Raw genomic sequence first — 25,000 nt, forward strand, 5'->3', positions numbered from 1 at the left:
TGAGAGAGAGAGAGAGAGAGAAAGAGAACGCGCGGGAAAAAGACGTTTCCTTAGTTCTCTCCAACTTCTCATTTATACGTGATATCTCATATGAATGAGTAAATTTAGTAATGAGATATGCGCGGTGAAAACATAAAATGGGGCACGAAGTATGGATCAGGGGACCGGGAGGAGGGGGATGGGGGCGAGGCGAGGTGGGGGGTGGGAGAAGGACGAAGGGATGTTGAATAAAAAGATAATCTCTGACGTTGTATTTATATATTTATATATTTATAATTTCAATTTAAATGTGATTTGAGGGCTCCGCTCATATCACGATATAAAGATAAGTATGAATATGAAAAAAAATGGCTCCTCTTTTTCTACTCTTTTTTCTTCTCTCTCTTTTTTTTTTTCTTTTTCTTTTTTCTTTTTTCTTTTTTTTTTTATCTTCTCTTTTCAAGCCAAGCCGCAACAGAAGAGAGAGAGATAGTAATTGTGAAACAAGTTGGAGGGTTTAGAAAGAAAAGGGGACGCCACGCGACACGGCTAGGTAACACGGAGAAGTCCGCCGCTCGTCATGGTCGTTGTCGTTGCCATCTGCTTAGGTCGCCTTGCGCATACTGATCGTAATGCACGCGTGCATACATACGTGCGAACGTTATGGACCACCCGTACGCGAGGAGGGACCACCGACGCCCTTTTCCGCCGCATTCCTACCAAAGCGGAGGACAATTTCGACTACTCGTTCCGGACTAACGCGTACGCGAACGTAATGATAATAATAACAACAGTGGAACTCTCCTATGTAACATCTCCTTTTTAAAATAACATTATTCGGTACTTACCGTCGGACGTTATTGCCTTGTTCGTTTCGCATCGTTTTCGCCTCGGCAAAATTCATTCTTAGTTGGTTACCTTTTCTCAAGAGCGCATACTCGACAATCGTCAATCCTTCGTGTATTCATTAAAAATTTTATAAATCATTAATAATTTTTCATTTCTTTCTAATCTAATACCAAAACTAAATCGTTTACGTTATCCTCTATCCATAGGAAGGATACGAGTTCTTACGAGTTTACTCGATCATTGTCATAAAATCGATTAAAACGGAATATTAATGACGATAAATTTTATTATCCTCTTACGATATCCGTCCGTGATAATTCTCCTAGACGAAGTTTGCGCTGTTCGATGGGTTAAAAGGAGAAAAAAAGAAAAAAAAAAAAGAAAAAAAAAGAAGTAAAAAAAAGAAAAGATCTCCCAGTTTGTCAGCGGAATCTTTATCCGCTACGTATATAATGCCTCTCTTCGAAATGGGAATCAACGATAATGCTCGCGTTTAAGTACAATCGCCGGGCAGAACGATCGTGCATTATGCATTCTCTATCGTGGCAAGTTAAACGAGGCGTAGCAAAGCGTGAAACCGGCGTGGAAAAGTATTGCGCTCTCCTTTATCGTTCATGTAAAATCTTATTAGATCGACATTGAACTCTGTTCTTCTGTAAGTAGTAAGTAAGATCGTAAGTAGGATCGGTAGGATATTCATTTGTCGATGATTCAAATGAATGTCGTCGTATATACATAGGTAAGATCGAACCTTCTTACAAAACTATTTCCGTCTAACGTTAATCGATCATTCGATTTCATTTGAAATCGAAAAAAAAAAATCTATATTATTATATCTAAGCTAAGAGCTATAGAATCGAATTCGATCAATTTAGAGTCAGAAAATAAAATTCCATGGGTATTAGCATATACGTTCCAGGATAATTGCATACCTAGGTAAGAAGTGGATACCTTGTAACGTTGTCAATTACATTTTTTTTCTCTCTTTTTTTTCTTTTTTTTTCTTTTTTTTTCTTTTTTTCTTTTTTTTTAACGTACAAAGTGTAATTTTTTTTTTTTCATTTCTCGGCACACATTATCGTTCAAGTGTAACATCAAGCGAAAGGAGCAATACGAAGGACGATTAATTCGAATTACCTTAAAGACGAAGTTCCGGCTAATCACGACAAATCGATCTTGGGAAGTCGATAACCGTAGAGATTAATCGGAACGCAAGGATCAATGAAATTCCTCCTTGTTGGTGTTCCTACGAGTTCGCGATACTGGATAGTATTTGCGAATCCAAAGAGAGAGAGAGAGAGAGAGAGAGAGAGAGAGAAAGAGAGAGAAAGAGAAGGAGAAGGAGAAGGAGAAAGCTACTACATTTCTTCCGCGATACGTCGTATCGGCTCGTGCATCGGGTTTGCATTAAACTGCAGGTTCGATCGGCACGAAGAAAAATCAATCTTCCGATCGCCCCTTATCTCTTCTCTGTGTGTTCATTCGAATCGAACGAAGCCGACTAGAAGAACGTAGCCGCCGCCCCTCCTTTCCGAAAGGCTCCGGAACGCGGTTAAAGAACCGATCGGGAAAAAAATTCGCTTGTGGATTATGCGAAGCGACCAAACTGGAAGGTTCGTACGAAAGATTTCAGTCGTCGAAGGGGAAAGCGAGTGAGAGAAAGAGAGAGAGAGAGAAAGGGAGAGAGAAAGAAAGAAAGAGAGATAAATAGAAGGCGGAGAGGAGGAGGAGGAGGAGGAGGAGGAGGAGGAAGAAGGAGTCGGTCGCATTTGATATGGACCGAAGATAGCCGGTAACGTACGCGCGGGTTCGCTGTCATGCAGGTACGTACCTGGCTCCGTGTGTATATGGCCTCGCCGGTTCGGGCCTACCCATTCTTTCTCTCTCTCTCTCTCTCTCCCTCTCCCTCTCTCTCCGTTGAGAAAATATTCCACGCACACAGAAAGAACCCATCGTTTCGCGATTCTACGTTGACTATTCCCGTAGCTCGGACATAAGCGCGAGAGAGGTACATACGCAAGGATTCACGAGGATTCTAATCCTGAGAATCCAGCCAGAGGATATTATTTATATGGGTGGAGTCGAGTAGTTCATGGGGTGGTGGGTGACGGTTGCAAGCAACAACCGATCTCTCCGGTGGTGGTGACGGTGAGCTCGCTGCCGATGCCGTTCTCTTCTCTCTCTCTCTCTCTCTCTCTCTCTCTCTTTCTCTCTCTGTCTCTCTCTTTCTCTCTCTCTCTTTCTCTCTTTCTACGGATACCGCTGCTGGTGCTTCTGCCCGTGCTCCCGGTCACGACTCGCGAGCTCCCGTATTTGAATACAATGCATTATATTGTCCGCGTCATATCATATATCTCTTGGCTAAATAAACACCGTCTCAATATTTAGACCTCGCGTACGAAAGCCCGGCTTATGTCGTTGCCGCCGGAGAAGTTGGAGGGTGGAAAGAGAGAGAGAGAAAGAGAGAGAGAAAGAGAGAAAGAGAGAAAGAGAAAGAGAGTGTGTAGGTTCGGGGTCGAAGGTAGGAACGAGCTTTCAAATGTGAAAAACGAACAAGTTTTGTGGTATTGGTGGTGATGGTGATGGCGATTGGGAGAGAAGGAAGATACATAGATGGACCTATATCAAAGTGAGAGAAACGCACAGGCGCGTAATTTCGTCGTATTCGATTATCGAGAACTCTCCCCTCGTTCGTTCTTTACGAACGAAGATGGAAGTATTATTATTCTTCAAGGACTCTGATTAATTTCATCTTTCATCCTTCAGAGTACAATCCAAGAAAAAAAAAGAAAACAAAAAAAAGAAAAAGAGGCAGTACGTTCTGTTTATGGCTTTATTAAGTTTTTATTGCTTTGTTAGCCGGCGAAGATTCAATCAATATCGATATACATGGTTTATCTTTCTAAGCTGGTCCGACCGAGAGCGACGATTGGGAGATAAGACTAGTAATACGGGCATAAACTTCTCACGGGGATCGATTTGCAACGCGTGTACTCTCGATAATGGCCACCATATATTTTTGGTATCACGGAGAGAGCTTTACGAAGGTAGTCTCGTTAGAAGCATCTAGCAGTATCGGTCGAAGAAAGATAAGCAAACGCGTACATAATAATCAAAAGGATTTCAAATGACGTTTTCCAATTAAGAAGGCACTTCTCATCGATAAACGTATTTCCTGTTATAAATTTAATACTAACCGTTAGATATTACAAATGCAAATTGATTGATTAGATCTTTCCTCCGTTTTACTTTACTTCATTTGAAAATCCATGTAACTCAGAGGCGGCTAGTAGACAAAGTTTTCTTCTTCTATCTAATTCAATTCGCGAAATAATAAATTTCTTACATTTTTCAATGAAAAATAAGTACAGTAGATATATTGGTTTTGGTCAGTGATTTGTTCTTTTTTTTTTTTTTTTTAATATATATATATAAGATTCAACGACGCGTTCTACAGATTTATGATAAGATCGTAGATGCCGAGTCTTAAGGTGGACTTCGAGCAAAACATTTCTGCCATGCGTCGGAACACTCCTTGTGAACTCGCGAAGTTAGAAAGTTTAGAACTTACGTGATGAATTTTTCAAAGGAACTGAACGGGGATGGTTTTATCGAATCCTTGTTATTTAAACGCAGGGAAGAAACATTTTTTTTTGGGAATATCGTGAAAGCTATTCGATTCATGTGACAAATATATTCACTCGATTGAACTTTTCTTCTACGTATCCTGTGCATTATTGATTGTTCGATTTTAATTAATTTTTAATACTAAAATCATTTCTAAATTCGTCGCAATTTTATTCTCGTCCATCCGGAGAATCGAAATTTCAACGTGTAATGAATTTTTTTCCACGAAGAGGCAAAAAAGAAGAAAGGTAAAAGAAAATTTTTTATTTTCAAATCTATCGTAAAACATTTTGAACGGCCATCGAACGATCGTACGATCGAGGCAATCGCAAAACGCCCACTAATGCTCATACATCTCGTTGCTTTTCGCTCCTAATCGTTAGCGCATGTCTCGTTACTCTTAACGCGTACATTAAAGGCTATTCGTTCTATCCCCTTATTAACTTCGAAGAAAGATCCATCGTAGATCTTTATCCATGCCGTCAATAGAAGATTCGAATACGAGTATCTTCGACGAAGCATTTATTAGTACTCATAGATACCGATCATCCTTTAATCGAGACAATTTCACGGATGCCCAGATGTTCGTTCGATCGTTACTTTTCGTATTCCCAATCAGCGGAGTGATAGTCCACATTCCTTCGTCTTAAAAAAAATAAAAAAAATAAAAGAAAAGAAAAAAAAAAGAAAGAGAAAAGAAAAAGGAAAAAGAAAAAACGTTTATACGCGAGGAAGGAGGAGAAGGCCGAACGAAAAATAATAAGAAAAGCGTGGCTGGTATCCTAGGTCATGTAGGAGAGAAGATATCAAGAGGAACTCTCGTAAAAGCACAGGGCGCGCGCGGCACGGCGTTAACTCGTGATCGAGATGATCTACGGTTATTGAATTCCCTGGAGGCTACGCGATCGGCGCACGTTCCCTCGCGGATACGACTTTCGTAGTAAAAGAAGAAGAAGTAGAAGTAGAAGAAGGAGAAGGAGAAAAAGAAGAAGAAGAAGAAGAAGAAGAAGAAGAAGAAGAAGAAGAAGAAGTAGGAGAAGAAGAAGATGGAGAAGAAAGAGAAGACGAAGAAAAGAAGAAGACTCGAGCCGGTGTAGATCCTAGCCCACGACGTCGACGTTCGAGGATCGGTGGGTGGGTCGTGCCATAAGGTGCGATCTTATCGATAAACGGGGAAGTGACGTGAGCAATCATCGCTTGGTCATCAAGGGCGAACCCAGGCGACCCCATCAGGATTCGATCGCGAGGGACTCTGTTGAACGCTGAGCTTTCTCGTTGAGTTGCCTCAAGGAAGCTGCCGTGTTTCTGTTGCCATTACGAGAGAAACAAGGATGGTACATAGAAAGTAAGAGAAATACAGAGACAAAGAAAGAGAGAGAGAGAGAGAGAGAGAGAGTGTGTGTGTGTGTTCCGATCGTGCCGAGCAAATCTTGCGGAGGCGGTGGCGAATCTCGGCTCTGGGACCGTGTTAGGGAAGTCCTCATTTTCTGCTACGCTGCCTGTAATTGTGCCAATCATGTCCCATTGAGCGAGCAACCTCGCGTACGACGGATATTTACCTGCACCTTTCGTAAAATCCACGTCAACGAGGCATGCGGGATTTCTCCGTCTATACTTTTTTTTTCTTCCTCGTGTACGTGAGCCTCGCTTTTCTCTCTCTCTCTCTATCTATCTCTCTCTCTTTCTTACTATCTTGTGTTCTTTGCCCTCTCACGTGATGGAGACGCTCCTTGGAGTTAGCAGCTCGGCGTCGACGGGACGGATGATGGTGTTACGATGCGAAAGCGCGATGATACGTAATGAAAGGTTATCCAGGAACGTCGTTATCGTTCCACTTAAGACGGCTCCGATCGAATCTGATGTCGATAACTCGCATACCTTTTATCAGGAAGACAACAAGTTGCTTCTTAAATAGCGTACTTCGGACGTATACTATTTCAATTTTCTAATCATCGCTTGGATCATTTTACACTGTTTTGTTCTCTCTCTCTCTCTCTCTCTCTCTTTCTCCCTTTTTTTCTTTTTTTCTTGTGTATTTCTTTTTTTTTTTTTTTTCAATTTTTTATTTTGATTCGATGAAAACGATTTTGACGATAAACGTGTAACGACGTAAATCGTTGATAGAAACGTGAGATAGGTATGTATTAACGAGCCAGCTCGAAAATATTTGCCGAGTCTCTTTCGACATTCTCTCCTCCCCCCTCTCTCTCTCTCTCCCTCTCCCTCCCTCCCTCCTCTCTTCTCTCCCGCTATCTCTTCCCGATTCCCCGTATCATCTCGTGCATTCGTCGTAATCCGATACGTCGGGCCGACGTCAATTGACATTTAACATGCAGTCGTGCACTTGGCGTTATATGGATCTGTTGGCGCAGTGTATCGCCCCGGGTTTATGATCTCATCGGCCGATTGATTTATGTCGGCAATTATAGCATAGCTAGGAGTGACGCACGGCTCCGTGTCCGGAATGAGTTATGGGTGTTAATCTCGGGAAAACCAATGAGGGAAGATCGAAGGAGGAGGATCTCATAGTGGGACCACCTTCTAACTGGCGATCGCTCATCTTACTTTCCCTGCGTTTTGTTCCTTTTTTCTGTATTCCTTTTTTTTTTTTTTTTCTTTCTTTTTCTTTCTATCTGGTTCCTTTATATACACATATATATATATATATATATATATATATATATATATATATATATATATTTATCCTTATCGAGAGAAGGAAGCATCTCGATAGTAAGCGAAGACATCGATAGTCGACGCACGGACGTTCGCATCGCCCTCATAATCTGCCGACACCTGATCGGCCGCGAGGCGCCAACGTCAGGACATTTGGGTGCTCGCCAACTTTGGCCTTGTCATTGAGCAAAATAATAATGTTCCCTTAATGTCCTGTCTTCGAGAATTGCTCTCGTACGTCTCCGTATTAGATATTCCGTATGAGTTTCTTTTTTTTTTTTTTTTTTTTTAGGAAAAATCATTCGACGTTGAATCAAGGATCGTCTAAGTAATTAATTAATTAAGAAAGTACTTACTTAATTACTTACTTACTTATGTAGAATCGTCGATGACAAATTATTTAACTTTGAAAAATGTTATTTCGATCGATTAGAATTTGAAAGAAATGTATTCGCGTTAAATAAATTGAGATTCAAAATGTCGAGGTGGATAATTTAAAGCTCGTTAAAACTTGCCGTTCTAATTAACCTCCTCGAAGCAAACAATTAGTAAGTTCGACTTAATTGACTTCCATTTCTCGATTTCCCTCGGATAAGATAAAGATCGGCGACATATCCCTGAGATCTCGTAAATAGAATCGCCGAACGAACGAATCGAAGAGAACCAGTTTTCAGAGACAAAATACCACCTTCGACCTAAGCTTTCTATACGGTCGTAGATATACATGCATGTCTGCTTTGGATTAGGAAGACCTGTTTAGCATAATTGCTGGCTGTTGCACCGCGACGTCTTCCGTCATAATAACCGACACGTTTACGCTTCGTGCCTCGATATTTTTTTCAAATCATCATAGAGCACGCCTAAACGCGTTAAGTTCGTTAAATGTCTAAACCATTAACGCTTCTACACTTTAATTAGGCCGTCCGTTCGACTCGAAAGCGATTCGATTGGAATCTTTTGTTTTTCATCCGTTCTTTCTGTAAGTTGGCATAAAAACAAAAACAAAAAAAAAAAAAAACAAAAAACAAAAAATCCGTGCGACTTTTCTTTTTTTCGTTTCCTTTTTTTTTGTTTCTGCGCGACACGAACAAAAGTCAGAATAAACCAAAAAAACAAGAGAGAGAGAGAGAGAGAGAGAAAAGAAAAACAAGAAAATATGGACATCTTTTCCATCAACCGTGCAAATTCATTCTCTATTCTTGAGCTTCCTTTTGATATATATATATATGTATATATACATATATATATATGTGTATATATGTTTTTACTATTTCTTTCCTTTTTTCTTTTTCTTCCTTCCCCCTCCCACCCCGACACTCCATCTAGTAACAAGAAGTCGAAAGAAGAGAGAATTTCTATTCAGCCGCAAATATTAATGACGGTCGTGACCGATCGTAGATGAACATTTCTATAAAAAAAAAAAAAAAAAAAAAAAAAAAGCGACATAACGTAGCTTACAGTCTCCCCTTCTTTTTCATTCGTCTTCCCTCCTCCTCCTCCTCCTCCTCCTCCTCCTCCTCCTCCTCCTCCTCCTCCTCCTCCTCCTCCTCCTCCTCCTCCTCCTCCTCCTCTAGATATTTTACCCCGACGTCGAAGGAGCTAAGGAAAATCTCATCGCGTGCATGAATCTGCGGCGTTGTAACCGACAAGAAAGGGAGAGATGCTAAGGTAGTCCTTGGGAGTTATTACACTGTCCCACGTAAAACATAATTAGATGACGCTCGCTCGGAACCGATGCCGCGTCTCTTGCCAACTATTCACTATGTCTCAGTGGTTCTCAAGCAAAACTTCAAAGCAACCGCTTGACCGTACCGTATAACATACGTATGTTATGTACGGTAGCGATCGCTTGTATCGTGAATGTCGTCAAAATTACATTCGACGTTACGAGTTTTAACGGGCGACACCTATGATTTATAGGCAATTAGAAACGATACTAGACTCGGCGAACGTAGGTAAGTATTTACTACAATAAGAAACTAGAAAAAAATACAAGTGGTAACTGACGGGAGTCCGTTTACATGTAAACGCGTTTCTCTTTCTCTCTCTCTCTCTTTCTCTCTCTCTCTCTCTCTCTCTCTCTCTCTCTCTCTCTCTCTCTCTCTCTTTCTCTTTCTCTCTCTTCCCGTCTTTGTCTGTATAGCAAGAAAGCATTTCAAAAGAACAATAAACGAAACACTTACCTCGCGGCCAAATCGCTTCCGTTTCGAGAAGCGAAAAGTTATAACCCGTGCGCTATAATTTCTAAACTCTGCGATCTTGTCACAGCAAACTCGAATTTATAGTTCGCGTAGATGTAAGAGACGACTTATTAATGGTGCGCGGAAGACGCGTGTACACATACATACTTTACTAGTTTCGCGACAAATAATTCGACGAGGAATTTATTCGGTCGTGTGAGTCAGTCGTTTTAACTCGGCAACAACCAACAATGATAAGTGAAAATCAAGGTACGAACGCTTTGTTAAACGATAAATTTGACTGTTTAGAGAATCGACGATCGTTTAATATCCTCCTTTCCCTTCTTCCCGTCATCATTGGCCCAGCCTTTGTAAACTTTCTGTTTCCAACGCAATAAGCAAAACGAGAAGAGAATAAACGAAATAGCGTCGTTTCGCTTTAAGTAAGTCTCGTATAGAAAAAGGTCATGTTTCGTCATACGTTATATATATGAATACCTTAAAATTTCCTTACTCTCGTAGATAAATAAATAAATAAATAAATAAATAAATAAATAATAAGGAAGTACGTAAGAAGTGAATCCCCAGCGACAAATAGAGACGACAACGACAACGACAACGACGACGACGACGACGACGACGTTCGTATTATGTAACTAAACTTTCTTATCGCTAAAAGGACGAACGAAGTCGCGCAAGCGCGATATATTGTCAATAAGACACGAACAATAGAACGCGTTGTTGTTCAGGTATCACGAAATTTGTCTTACTCAACGATGTCTGTCTCTACGAGAGTTATACCAGTTGGCGAAGGTCGGGGTCGTAGTCACCTGTCCTGTTCTCGTACGACGTTATATTCTCGACGGCAAATGAAACGGCGACCATTTTAGCGTCACTTTTCGCAACGAGATACGCGCACGTGCAATATATCGTCAATAAAACGCAAACAAGCGTGGACAAAGCGTTGTTGTTCACAGATCCTCTTAAAAATTGTTCACATTCAACGATGTCCTTTCCCAACGAAATAGATACGTATATATATATATATATATATATATAGTTGGCGAACGAACGACGGGTTTGGGCCACCTGTTCGTCTCCCTTCCCCCTCCTCCCCCACGGTCTTCCCTCGTCCATGCAGCTGTCTCTTCGAATTTTCTTTAATATAGCCGAACGATGATGTCATTATTTCGAAACGTAGGACAATGGTACGCATTCACGTCTCGATTCGAAACTACAACTTATCCCTCACGTACAACTTGTTCTCTTCATATTCTTTAAAGTAAACATACTAGTTCCAGGAGTTCGTTTAGAAGCACGTATGTATATATGTATGTATGTATGTTTGTATGTATGTATGTATGTATGTATGTATGTATGTATGTATGTATGAAGGAAGAAGCATCGGATACTTGACGTTATTTGAATGCGCGCGAGTTACCGAATTCCTACTCTGTCTCTTTCTCTATCTACCTCTCTCTCTCTCTCTCTCTCTCTGTTTCTTTCTTTTTCTCTCTCGCTTTCTCCCTTAGTATCTATCCTTCTCTTTTCTTAAGATCTGGCCCCGTCGCAGAGCCATCTCTCGCAACAAACTTTGAATTTATATCGCTAAGGCGATACGAGCATCACAAATCATTGTTATAATAAAGCGCACGTACGGAAGACACGTTGAATGTTTCCTCCTCCACCAACACTGCCAGTATCTAACCGTGTAAAGAGTTCTTCCTCACCCCGCGGATGCCCACTCACACGAAGCACAAGGAGAAGAAGTAGAGAAAGGAGAAGAAGAGGTGACTCGAAGCGAGTCAAAAGAGAAACGTTAAATCACGCTGCGTCCCCGGCAGCAGACGAAACGTTACTTCTATCTCCTTCCCTCTCTCTCTCTCTCTCTCTCTCTCTTATACGCTCACACTCACTCACTCGCTCACTCACTCATTCACTCTTTCTTTCTTTCTCTTTTTCTCTGTCTCGCCCTCCCGCGGAGGGTGCCGAGATTGTTGGCTGGTCCAGCAGAGAGATACTTTGGCGGGAGGTGGGCGGTAGGGTAGAGATGGAAATAGAAGAAGAAGAAGAAGAAGAAGAAGAAGAAGAAGAAGAAGAAGAAGAAGAAGAAGAAGAAGAAGAGGAAGAAGAAGAAGAAACAGCAGTAGCAGAAGAAGAAGAAGAAGAAGAAGAAGAATCAGCAGCAACAACAGCAGTAGAAGAAGAAGAAGAAGAAGAAGAAGAAGAATGAGAAAGAGATAGAGAAGAAAGGGGAAGGAGAGAGGAAAGAGGATGAGGGAAGGCGAGAGGGGTATTTACATTGCTAATGTATCGCCGGCCTAACTTCTAATTAAACAAATTCGCACAACTCAGCGCGGCGCGCGGTGGTTGCCGCGCGGAATTGCTTCGAGGATAAAGAAAGAAGCTAATGTGTGTGTGAGAGAGAGAGAGAGAGAGAGAGAGAGAGAGGGAGAGAGAGTGAGTAAAAGGAGAAGGGAAAAGAGAAACGTCGAGGGGTTGGCCAGAGCTTCATTCTCTATCTCTTTCTACCTTATGACGTTTCTCCGTTCCTCCTCTTGTTGCTCGACCTCGTCCTCGTCCTCATCCTTGTCGTCTTCGAAGATAGAGGAGCGGAAGGACGAGGAGGATCTTCCTTCTCCCTTCTCTCCTTCCTCTTTTGCTTCAAGGGGTCGCTCGTTAGCGCTCTTAACGCGACTTACCGCCTGGAGCGCGAGACTCGAGCCCCCTGATTCATCGGGAAGAAGGAATGAATATTTATAAGAAACTGCGAAATAGTCGTGTCTCTTTCTCTTTCTCTCTCTCTCTCTCTCTCTCTCTCTCTCTCTCTCTCTCTCTCTCTCGCACGTTTTTCCCTTACCCAACTGCTACTCCTCGCACCTTTTCCTTCTAACCGTCTACCCTTTCTTTTACTGACCTCCTCTTCTCTCTCTCTCTCTCTCTCTCTTTCTATTACTTTCTATCCTTCTCTTTCTCCTTCTCTTTCTCTCTTTCTCTGTCTTTCTCTCTCTCTCTCCCTTTCTCTCTCTTTCTCCCTTTCTCTCTTATGTTCGAGCTTGCGTGTAAACGCTTACGTAATTAGAAGGTTGTTTGGATGTCTCGGGGCAAAGCTTCGATGTATACGTGATATCGTCGTATCCGGTGGATACTGTCTAAATTAACAAAGCTTCTGCCTTTCTGCTTAATGATTTATGAATACGTTTAATATAAACAACCCTTTCTTTTACCTTGCAACTTTATTTCTCCTCCGTTATTCTAGATTTACCTCGAAATATACTTGAAATATCGATCGTTTACCTTATTGCTTACTAATTTACAATGAATATGATGTACTCGATAAAATATTCTCGAATGCCAATGACGATCAATCGTCGTTTATTCTCTCTCTCTCTCTCTCTCTCTCTTTCTCTCTTTTTCGCGCAAAAGAACGTCCATCATTGTTACGTCAAAAATCATTTGTATTTTCACATCTCGTAAAATTTCTAATGACGAATGAAACGATTCAATATTATAAACTAGGATATGATATAACGAGTACTGTTTCGATATGCATAAATTATATTAATACGTCTACATGTAGATATCTTATATTCTACTAAGGCATGAGAAGGAGGAGAGGGGCTAAGAGGAAAGAGAAAAAAAGAAAAGAAACGAAAGAGAAAAAGAAATGAGAAAAGAAAAGGAAAGAAAAGAAAAAAAAAAACAGAACGAATATCGTCGTATATTATATTTATACGATTATTATAGATCTCCGTCTAACGGTGCCGCCGCTGCCGTTTTATATCGTATCAATTAATCCTAAGAACTCGTCGAACGTCCAAGATCCGTCTGGTTTCGGTATATCGAATTCAGTAGCGTTATCCCGTAATTGATTTAATCGCTCGGATTAATATCGAGTGCGTGCGTGTCTATTAAATGTAAATGGAGAATACCCACGCGTTCTTGGGTAAAAGATATCAATATGTATACGGGCAACTTATCTTTCACGATAAGTTCGATACGATGGATGAATATCATGTCCGTTTTTCTTCTACCTCTTTATCTCTCTCTCTCTCTCTCTCTCTCTCTCTCTCTCTCTCTCTCTCTCGCTCTCTTTATCTCTCTATCTATCTTTTTCTCTTTTTTTTCTCTTTCGATCTTTTTTTATTTTTCTCTCTTTCTCTTAAATTCTGCTTTGCAATAATTAGCGCGGATCTACGTAAGACGTGGTGAGACATAAACACGTATTTCCTCATGTACTATTTTTAACGGGACGAGATCGCACCCACATTCCTTTGAACGTCGTTGAAGATTAAATGGACCACTTACAACAATATTACGTCTTAGCAGTAGTATGAATCTGTATATCGAAATATAAGTCGTCGTGGATGGAGGAAAAGAGATGAAAGAGAGAGATAGATAGAGAGAGAGAGAGAGAGAGAGAGAGCGAATTAACGGTTACTCCGTTTCTCTTTATATTTATTTCCTCTCTCTCTTTCTCTTTTTTTTTTTTAATATCGATCGCAACGAAACCATCGATCCGAGTCATGAACGAACGATGAAATTGCTTCTTGGTGAAAAAAGGAAACGGATGAAAACTCTTATCTTTTAACGCATAAAAATCCATTCCTTTTAAAGAGAGAGAGAGAGAGAGAGAAAGAGAGAAAAGTCGTCGCGATGCTCACACCTAAACGACCGTTTCCTGGCTCCTCTTGCCACTTCTACTATCTACTGCCACTTCCGGCGTCTACGTTGGCTCGATTTCGCCGCAATAAAACACCTCGTCTTGACACCTGCGGGTCCAACGTGACTCGCCGTCGTCTGTCTCCTTTCCTTTTTCCTTTTTATTTTTTTCCTTTCTTTTGTCTCCCCCCCTTTTCTTCTTCCTCTTCTTTCTTTCTTTTATTTTTATTTATTCTTTTTCTTTTTTCTTTTTTTTATTTTTTATTTTTTGATAACAAGACGACCACAATACCGCCTCTATATTTTCACACGTATGCACGTTAATAAGTAAGCTTGTGTGCGTGTTTACGTTTACGAACGACGACGACAATACAACGTTTGGAAGGTCGAAGAGCACTTTACTACATGCATAGAACTCGCTTCTAACGTGTCTGTCCCTCGTAGTAATATAACTTTCGACCGTCCTGTAAGTGTGCTTTAATTACGTAGGGATAGATATAATGAAATAAAGAAAGAACAAAAGAAAAGGAAAAAGAAAAGTAAAGGAGATGGAGGAAGAATGGAAAAAAAAGTAACAAAAGGTGTTTCTATTCGAATAAACGAGTAAAATATACGACCGACCGGAGACGTGTCTTATGGATAGCCTAGACTGGACAAAGGAACGATAATCGTTACTTTGACGGGTTCGAGAACGTACATACATATATTTCTGTTATGTCCTTGAGGTATGCTCATCGTTTGTTGTGTGTTCGTTGCTCGAATAGATCGCGGCGTTAACTGGCGAATTCGTGTACGCGAGTTAATTAAGTATGCACGGTGTGGTTGCGTTCGCGCGCCATGCATCGAAATAACCCGCTAAAGCGGGAAAGAATGAGAATACCATTTAAACGAAAATGTCGGTAAAAAGGGAGCCACGCGAGCGTGACGACCGATACATTATTTATACTGACACGTACCACCACTGGACATTATCTATTATGATTCTCATTAACTCTATCCAGGGATTTACGCGAAGTTTACTGTTCTTACACGAATTCGAATTTGCGAAACAAATTCGTACTCGGGATAATAGATTTGTCTTGGTCGAATCATTTTTTTCTCTTTTTTTTTTTTTTTTTCTTTTTTTTTAATAAGCGTCGATCGTTTTCTTATCTTTTTTTTTTCTTCTCTCTTTTCTTTTTCTCCCCTATCTACCTCCCTCCTTTCCTCCCTTCTCGCTCCACACACCCCTTTCAACTCTACAAACGAACGTTCCTAGGTGCGCCATTATCGTGGTCTTTCTCCACCGTGGTAAAAATTCAGGGTCGAAGTCACTTTGATAAGCATAAACGCCGTCGTTTAGCTTGGCTCCCGCGCTAGCTTATCATTTCTGTGTGGCAACCGGTAAACTCGGTTAAACACACTCCGAGCAATCAGTAGCTTCTTCGGAGGGTACCCAACATGAAAAAGAAAAAAAAAAAAAAGAAAAAAAAAAAAGAAATAACTACAAAGAAAGCCGACGCTTGCGCAATATAATAGACGCGCCAAACGGACGCGCGCACCTTCCTGTTGTCGTTATTCTTTATTTATTTTATTAATTTATGTATGTCGTAACGTACACGCGAACTCGTCTCGTTGGGAAAACGATCCTGTTTTGCATTTATCCCCCATCGTAACGACTATCCTTCGTGATTCGTCCTTTTGATTGATTTTCCTTTTGATAAATCCTTCTTAAACTTAAATAGAAATTATACGTATAACATAACATTTTGATTTTAATTAAAAGCACAAACATTCGAGAATTGTTTTTCTTGTATATAGGTACGACGAAAAACAAAGGGAATAGGATTAGATTTTTTGACAACGCGTTCTTTTTTAATTCCAAAAAGGATCAAAGAGTCAGTTTAATGACGGAAAGAGGTCGCCCAAAGTTTTGAATAATGGGATTGGCGAGGTGATAGCAAGACGTGTTTATAAGCGTTCGCGTACGCCGTTTGAACGATGCCGTTTACTTTACGTTCGCATAAGCGAAGAGAGAGAGAGAGAGAGAGAGAGAGAGAGAGAGAGAGAGAGAGAGAGAATGAGAGAAAGAGAGAAAAAGAGTGAGAGAGAGAAAAAGAGTGAGAGAAAGAGAGAGAGAGAGAGGAAAAGAGAAAGAGAGTGAACAAGCTAGGTGTACATAAGCGAGCAGAGCGGCACTTTGTGGGGTCGTAAAACAGCGGCAGCCTTGTAAATCTGTAGCCGAGTGTGGCAGCCTTGACAGATTCTCGCCCCTCCGCGCTTATCCTTTGGCTTCATGCGGTACCAACTGCCCTACCAACGCGACGACACCTCCACTTCCACCTCCACCTCCATCTCTTCCCTTCCCTTCTCTTCCTTTCCCTTCCTTTCCCTTCCCTTCCCTTTTGTTTCTCTGACACCCACACAAGAGGAGCGATCTCGCGTAATGAGGTCGTAGCGAACTCGCCCGTCGCGACCTTCGTTGCGAAATTGCACCAGTTTCGGGCCACTTCGACCTTAACGTAGATTCGCGGATTTATCGATGCATCCTCGTCATCGTCATCGTCGTCGTCGTCGTCGTCGTCGTCGTCGTCGTCGTCGTCGTCGTCGTCGTCGACGACAAGGTTGCGAACGAGAACGATTTCTATCTTTCTCGACTCGTACACACCTTCTCGAATTCGCACTGCTCTTGTTGGAAAATATTATAGTGCGAACCAATCGATTTTCATTCAATCGACTCGAAATAGTACTGTGCGCTCGCGGAGCTTGCTTTGTATAGCAGGAAAAAAAAATAAATAAATAAAAAAAAAAAAAAAAAAATAAAAAATAAAAATAATAAAAAGTAAAAAATAAAAAAAATTGTCTCTCCTTCCCTCTATTCTGGCCTCCCTCTCAACCGACGAATGAATTCGCCGCGGTAAACGCACGGCTTGTCTGTCTTCGTGCGTATTGATTTTTAATGCGTTTATGGGTTTGTAATCAGGACTTTTATACGTCGATTGAATCGCTCGAAGCGCTTTTATGGAGAGCGCCTTTTTGATTTGAAATTATTTACATATTATATAAAGCAACGGTAAAGGAAGGGAAGGGAAGGGCGAGGCGAGGGGTTTTGCGTCAGGTGAAACAAACATATCCGCAGATTTAAATCGTTTAAATATCGGACTAAAGCGAGCCCGTTCTTTAAACGGCGGTCTGCCTGGCTGTGTTGCGCGTATGTAATTTTAATTGTATCGAACCTATAATTTCATTTCGTTTCGTGCACCTCCGCGCCGTTTATTTTTACAAGGGAATTAAAAGATTACCGGACCGGAGTACAAATCTGTACAAATCTGTAAAAGCTCCGCTCCGAATAAAATAAAATTCCCGTCGTTGTCATAGTATTAACGTTTCATAACGGAGTTCGCCGCTTGAGGATATACGATTAACGATATTGAAATTCGTCTTTCGATCTATCGCGATGTTATTCTCGTTTTTCACTCTCTTCAGAGAGAAGAGAATTTGGTAGGGATAAAAACAAGGAGAGAAAAGAACGAGGAGAGAGCGAGCGAACGAGCGAACGAGCGAGCGAGCGAGCGAGCGAAAGAGAAAGAGAGAGAGAGAGACGAAACGAGACGGACGAGAAGGATATTTATTTATGCCAATCTCCTGCTAATTTTCGAGTTCTCGATTGACACGGAAAACGTGTAATCGCAACGGATATCGTGGCCAAGCGAGAAGAAGTCGAGCTCGCCGAGTGGAACGCCTTCCACGATGTACTTTACGATGTTATGCTAACCCGAATATCTGACGAGGCGACGCACTGACAGACGTAAAGCATCGTTAATCACTGCCCACGGAATAGTTTCGTTTCGTTTTTTTTATTTTCTTCTTCTTCCTTTTTTTCTTTTTCTATTTTCTTTTTACTTCTTTATCTTTTTTTTTTTTGTTTTTCTTTTTTTTTTTTTTTATATCTTCCTCTGCCAACGCGATGATTCCAGTGCGATATTCTCCTAACGCGTTTAACAAAGAAATCTTCCTCGTTAATTCCTATGTTCTCGGATACTTAAAGATCGAAGGGATTCATTCGCGAATGTGTTATAATTTAAAACGCGATAAATTCAAAATGTTCAGACATTTTCTAATAAAGAAGGGGAGTTTAAAAATACTTCATGTTTCCGGTCGCGATCATATCGCTCATATCGACGTTCTCAATCTGTCTCTCTCTCTCTTTCTCTTTCTCTCTCTCTCTTGCTCTCTCTGTCTCTCTCTATCTCTCTCTCTTTCTCTTTTTTTCTCCTTGATAAAGCTACGTTAAGATAGTACAGTAAGAATGAACGAGAGATGTAATCGTTGAATTCGCTAATCTCAAATGTAAATTACGCCTTTGTAAGATTTCGCTTTGGTCGCGCGTACGAAGAGGTACGATTTAAAGGTGGTTGTTAAAGAAGGAGGCGAAATAGGAGGCGAAGGTGGAGGATGAGCCAAAGTTGGAGGATGAGAAGGGAGTGAAGAATTTTTATTATTGCGATGCGAGCTTAAGCCTGTTGTTCATGGTAGACGCGGCTCGTGTAAAGTGAAGAACAAATGTAACGAGGCAGTCGCGTCTTACTCAGATAGTAGCTTACCTGATCAGGCGCGCCTTCTTACCCTTAAGCGCGAACTTTTTTCTTTGCGGCTGCCTTTTAGTATGCACGTGCGACCGTCGTAAAGTAGATGTACAGATCGCGCGTATCTTACGAAACTAAATTGGAACGAGACGAGAAGGGAACGAAAAGCAAAAAAGATGGAACGGTTGAGAAGAGGAAAGAGGAAAGAGATGAGAGTGAGAGAGAAAGAGAGAGAGAGAGAGAGAGAGAGAGAGATGGAGAAAAGGAGAGAGAAGAAGAGAAAGGGAAAGAAACTTGGTGCGGAGAACGCACGACGAGAGTGCGAACACCCACCGGCCAGGCGCGGCATATCCAGCTGGCTCTCCCACGCGTTCTCGGCCAACTGACATCTTCATCATCCGCTGCCGGAGTCACGTAGTAACAGGATTAAAATCCTCCAAGAGAGAGAGAAAGAGAGAGAGAGAGAGAGAGAGAGAAAGAGAGCCGAATGGCCTCGAGGAGACGTTTCTGCCTAAAAATCACGCCTAAAAATCGGCTCGCGGTCGTCGAACGTCTCTAAGGCGAACGACTTACCAGTTTATTTTTTTCTTTTATTTTCCTTCTTTTTCTTTTCCTCTCGTTTCTTTTTTCTTCTCTTTTCTTTCCTTTCTTTCTTTCTTTCTTTCTTTCTTTCTTTCTTTCTTTCTTTTTAATTCCTTATCTCGTTTCGCTTTCTACGTGGCCTTTACGAAAAGGAAAGCACCGGTCAATAATCTCTGTCGTTTGTCATGATATAAGATAATAAAAATAATTTCATGTGTATATGTACATTAGATTTTCGAGATATTACATTCGTATGAAATCGATATCACGCGTGATGTTAAAGAAGAAAAAAAAAGACAAAAAAAAAAAGAAAAGAAAAACCAAAGGAGAAATAAAAGTAATATCGTAAAAAAATAATTATTATACGCAGGATGAACAATGTCGATGTTAAAGAGACGAGATGGAATAGACGAGAGGAGGAGGAGCGGTTCGTCTTCGTACGAACGTAAGCGCGTATTACAACGGTAAGCCCTCGGTGTGGATTAAGGCCCGATGTCATCGACGTGACCGGGCATGAAGTGGGTACGGAACGATCCTTCGTAGGGACAAGCGGCTGGCTGGTTATCGGCTGGCCACGACCACTACAAATCTTCTGGCTATCGTCGAATCTCTCCTGCTTTTTGGTGGCTCTCTAATGCCTCCTCCGTCTCGTTCTCGGTCTCCCTCTCGAACGGCTGAACCAGAGAGGAACGGCTGACACACGGCGAGTGCGAGCGCGAGAATGGAACATGGAATAAGGTGGGACGAGGAAAGAAGACAGAGAAAGAAAAAGAGAGAGATAGAGAGACAGAGAGAGAGAGAGAGAGCCAAGGGAGAGAATCGTTGGATTCCGCTAGTTAGACCGTTGTCCATATATACCCATCGTTTAATGGTACGAGAGAGAAGAGAGAGAGAGAGAGAGAGAGAGAGATAAAAAGACAGAAATTCCTAGCACACCACCCTCTCTCTCTCTCTCTCTCTCTCTCTCTCTCTCTCTCTCTCTCTTTTATGGTACAGATAGTAACTAGGGATCCCCCATAGTTCTTAGAGCGGTGCACATAAAGAACAGAAATGTCAGGACTCGTTCAAGACGAACTGCGTTAACACGGAGACACGAATTGCATCCTTCCTGAATGGTACTTTTGCAAGAGAAAATCGGAGAGATAGTTTTGGTAGGAGGATCCATCGGTCGAAAAGGAAGAAACCCTAACCGGCTCGAATCCTTTGGAATGAGAGACAAACGACGAGAGAGAAGGGTGGAGTGGGGTTTAAGGGGGGGGGGAGAGGTTAGAGCAGCGAGAGCGACGGAAAGAAGGTCGACGGAGAAAGAGAGATTTGCGCCTGGTAGGTTCATCGAGGAGGAGGAAGGGGGATGTGGGGCGAGGGGCAAAGGAAGGGGCCAATCGTCGAAGAATTACGGATTTCGATAGGGCACCGATGTCGTCAACACCGGACTCCCTGGATCCGCGCCAGCGACTCTCAAACTTCTTTTCCTTTATCTTTGACGTGGGCTCTTAAAGAGAGGCGAGAGACCTATCTCTTATCTGGACAAGACGGTTACGGATTTTTAAGGTTCTTTACTCCTTAAAATATGTCATTGAATTTATGTCAATTCTAATGATTTACTTACACATATAACTGTCGTATTATTCCGACAGTTTTTTCTCTTTTTTTCTTTTTTTTTTTCTTTTTTTCTTTTTTTTTTTCTTTTTCACTTTTTTTTTCCTCTTTTTTGTTCCTCGTCAAATCAATTGAAAAATCAAAATTAATAATCCGATGGATATGAATTCTGAAATGTGAAAATACTCGTGAAATTTATAAGCACATCCATTAGTATGTATGTATGTATGTATCTATGTAATTGTAATCGATTCGTTTTCGACAATAAAATCATTTTTGGATTCATAAGAAGCAAAAGATTATCACTTTTACTCCTTTGGTATATCCATTCATCAACCAAAAAAAAATGTATATATATATATATATATATATATTTTTTTATCTCGTCCTTTTTTTCATTTTCCCTTTTTGTTAAGCCTCCACTATAGCGAAGTAAGAAAACTTCTCATCGATGTCGGTGTGTATCGACGAGAGCGAGAGCGTTTAAATACCGTGGGCGGGCGGAGAGGGATGAGGGCTCGTTCCTTTAAAGCGAGGGTTAGTTTAAGGGCCGTTCGAGAATCGGTAGCCTCTCTGCCGATGTTTTATTTTATCCTCTCTGCTCCATAAGATCGCATTCTTTACGACCCATTAGACGAATTCATTACCGGCCCCGGGCAATAGAGTAGGTGAGGTTCGTAAGCCCTCTTTTCTTCCTCCTTGCCCTCTTCTCTCTCTCTCTTTCTCTCTCTTCGTCTTCTTCTTCTTCTATCTCATACAATCTTCTTTACCTACCTCTCTTCTCGGCATTCTCTCTCTCTCTCTCTCTCTCTCTCTCTCTCTCTCTCTCTCTTTCTCGTCTTTTAAGTTTCTCGACTTCTCGCGTTCACCGTTTGTGCACTTTCCCAGTGTAAATCTATGTATACTTACATACTTGTACACGAATAGGAATATATAACCACTGCATCATCATTTCTGTCTCGAATCGTCGAGTTTTAGTTTTCGTCGTTTTATTTCTGAAAACGAATGCGAATTTGAAAAAAACAGACGCTCAATAATTATTAACCATTGAGTCTACACGATTGAACGAGACTAGCTGATAGTAGTTTCGCGCTTTTATATATCGTTTACGATAATAACGATAGTCGCGCGAAAGGATGCGATCGGTAAAGACTATTGGTGGCCTTCCTCGACATAGAATGTATCTAACCTATTTACATATACATACATATGCATGTACGGTACGTGAGTGCGTGACGATTTAGACGAACAGAACGAATCTAATTAGACGTCGGCGCCGATAATTACGCTTGCTATGTTAACCATTCGAAAACCATGCTGCCGGTCTTTCATTAATTGTTTTCATAAATACACCGAGCCCAAATGGAATGTCTTAAAACACGTTCGATACTCGTTGATATTTCGATAAACATTATTAGCGAGACTAATCGAAACGCCGTCAAAGAAGAAAGTTAAGGAGATATCGCGTTCGAAGAAATTTGTCGTCCTCGAAACGATTTTCCTCTTGTGTATATATATATATATATATATATACAAACTGGTTATCGTTCTTTTCTCTGTCGTCTACGATTACAGTGAAAAAGAAAAAAGAAAAGAAAAAAAAGAAAAAGAAATGACAGAAATGTCCGTAATTTAAATATTCCCGTCTAATTCATATCGATAATTATATCGTTATCGTCGCGAAACCAACGAATTCGTTTCACCGTCGATACTCGATATATCAGAATTTAGATTATAGACGGCTTGTTCTGCCGTCTATAACAATACGGTCTTACGTTTTCCTTTCTTATACTTCTTTCTCTTTTCTCCTTTAATTACATTTAAAAACGTAATAATAAGTTATGTGAAAAAATTAAAAAGAAATAAAATAATTAAAAAAAGAATAATAATAATAACAATAATAATAATAATAATAATAATAATAATAATAATAACAACAACAACAACAACAACAACAACAACAACAATTACAACAACGTAATAATTCGTTACCAAAATGCGTTTTGTCGTCCTTCGTACATTTGATGTTTCCCATCAATGCGCGTTATAATATTCCACGAAAGCAATTAACGAAAAACGCTTGACAAATTACAGTACTACGGCGTCACTTTTTTGCGAACCGGGCTTAATGAATGCGACGTAGATCGCGAGCGTCCTTTTTTAATCAATTACATGTAACTGCCCGTGATTACGACGAGCGTCATGTATCAAGTCGAGAGGCCCACCTACCATCTAAATCAGTTGCAGGAGCCCTTAATAGCCCGACTCCGTAGAAGCGAGAGAGCCTTATCGAGGATTTACCGGCCGCTCGCTTAGATAGTACAAGATTTAAATTCTTTATCGTTACCGTTATCCATCCGTCTTCCCTCTTTTTCGGAGCTCACCGAGTGGATCCCCCCTCCCCTCCCTACACCTCCTACCATCCCGTCCCCGACCCTCCGCACCTTCTTCCTCTCCACCTTCTCATCGTCGTAGTCTCGAAAGCTTTTTCTTCTTTCTCCTTGCCCTTCATAAATCCTTCTTACGTCTCCCTAGCGTAAGCGTAGCTCTAGGAACTTTTACCGAGAAAGGTCCTTCGCTATCAAAATCATCCAAGTGGTAGGGGGTAGTTCTTTACTTAATGGCCAAAAGGGGAAAAGCGATCGTAATTTCGTTTGATTTTTAGAAATGATTCCTACTATTTCCATCTTGGGTTTGTTATCGATAAAACGATGGGGAGAGGGAAAAGGGAGAAAGGAAGAAAAGAAAAAAAGAAAAAAAGCGTAATTATCTTTTACTTCGTTGGATTCCCTTTGATAGCGATCGTAAAAACGATGTTAGATGTAAATTGTAACGTACAAGTTCTTTGCGTATATATATATATATATATATATATATATATATATATAATACATATATGTATGTATATATATATATATATATATATATATATATATACATATATGTACATATATGCACATACATGCATATATATATATATGTTGTAGGACCGCAACAAAGATGGAGTTAACGCGTTGGGAACGAAGTTAACCAGCGATATTCTCGATGCATTCTCGAATTTCGAATACGCGTAAAGTATGCGCCGGATCCATCCCCGGTGGTTCTCCGTGAGGATTCCGGACGTAGTAGGCGAGAGGGGACTAAAAGAAGAAGAAGAAGAAGAAGAAGAAGAAGAAGAAGAAGAAGAAGAAAGAAGGTGGTAGTAGTGGCGAAGGAGAAGAAGAAGAAAGAGGAGAAGACGGAGGAGGTGGAGGAGGAGGAGGAGGAGGAGGAGGAGGAGGAGGAGGAGGAGGTTGATCGAGCTCGCTCGTAGAAGAGAGCAGCAAAGAGGGAGCTTCTCGATGCTGTATCAATTCATTAGCGCATTACGGTTAAAATAAAAGTATTCGCGTATCTGCGGCATGCGGCGTATCTCTTATGAAGAGGACGAGTGGTCGACCGGTTTTCTGCGACTCCTCTCTCCCCCCTTCATCTTCCCCCCTCGATTCCTCCTTCTTTCTCTTTGCCTTCCTTCTCTAGCTCGTTCACCGGGTCGACCTTCATCGTGATTTGCTGGCTGGAGCCTGGCGTCCACCGACTCGAAGTCGTCATTATGCACCGAGAATGGTTGAAAAAGAAGAGAAACGCCGACGCGCGCGAGCGCGAAACCGACGCTGAGGGTGAAGAAGAGAAAGAGAGAAAGAAAGAAAGAAAGAAAGAAAGAAAGAAAGAAAGAAAAATAGAAAGAAGAAAACAGGGACACAACAACGAAAGGTTCTTCTCGAAGGAAACCGACGGCCTTCAGGCAGATCTTATCTACACGTTGAACGTCTTCGGTCCCTGATAAGCAAAATTGTCCGCTCGTAATATGCTTTACAGAGTTCCCCCCCCTCCTCCCGGTTTATCTAGTTTATCCACCGGTCGTGTCTATTCCTTTAAATGCGAACACGCGCGCGCACTCACTCGTACGCCTCTCAGAAGAAGAGAAGAGGGTAGTACCGGCCACGTAAGAAGGGTTGTATCTGTTTCTCATTGCGCGATGGCGTGCACACATTCGATGTGATACTCTATGATACCGAATTAGCGATCGTACGAGACCCCAACGTGCACAACTTCAAGATCGTGTCTATTAAGTATTCGAACGCTCGACGTCCTCGTGCATAAATTCGAATGCCTCCGTAGAGCGCGCAGATAAGGTACGTGTGCACTCGCGCTCGCGCTCTCGCGTTCTTCGCGCGGACACGTAGCACGATCACGTAGAAACGTATACCGGTATTTCTAATTAATGCGAAAGCTAAGTTG

At 41.3% G+C, this 25,000-nt stretch overlaps 1 long non-coding RNA gene across 3 annotated transcripts in view; it reads left to right on the forward strand.

The window, feature by feature from the left end:
• The window catches only part of LOC118447944 (uncharacterized), a 226,985-nt gene that overhangs the window by 188,264 nt on the left and 13,721 nt on the right, over nt 1-25,000 (forward strand). For 2 of the 3 annotated variants that reach the window (XR_004840011.2, XR_014983488.1), the window contains one exon: nt 23,707-23,946. The exons of the other annotated variant lie outside the window; for it this stretch is intronic. This is a non-coding gene — a long non-coding RNA (uncharacterized LOC118447944). Of the gene's footprint in view, nt 1-23,706; nt 23,947-25,000 lie in introns of those variants that run through there. 3 annotated transcript variants of the gene reach the window in all.

This window comes from Vespa mandarinia, chromosome 22 (genome assembly GCF_050613455.1).
Source record: "Vespa mandarinia isolate Hongniang chromosome 22, ASM5061345v1, whole genome shotgun sequence".
Lineage (NCBI taxonomy): Eukaryota > Metazoa > Arthropoda > Insecta > Hymenoptera > Vespidae > Vespa > Vespa mandarinia.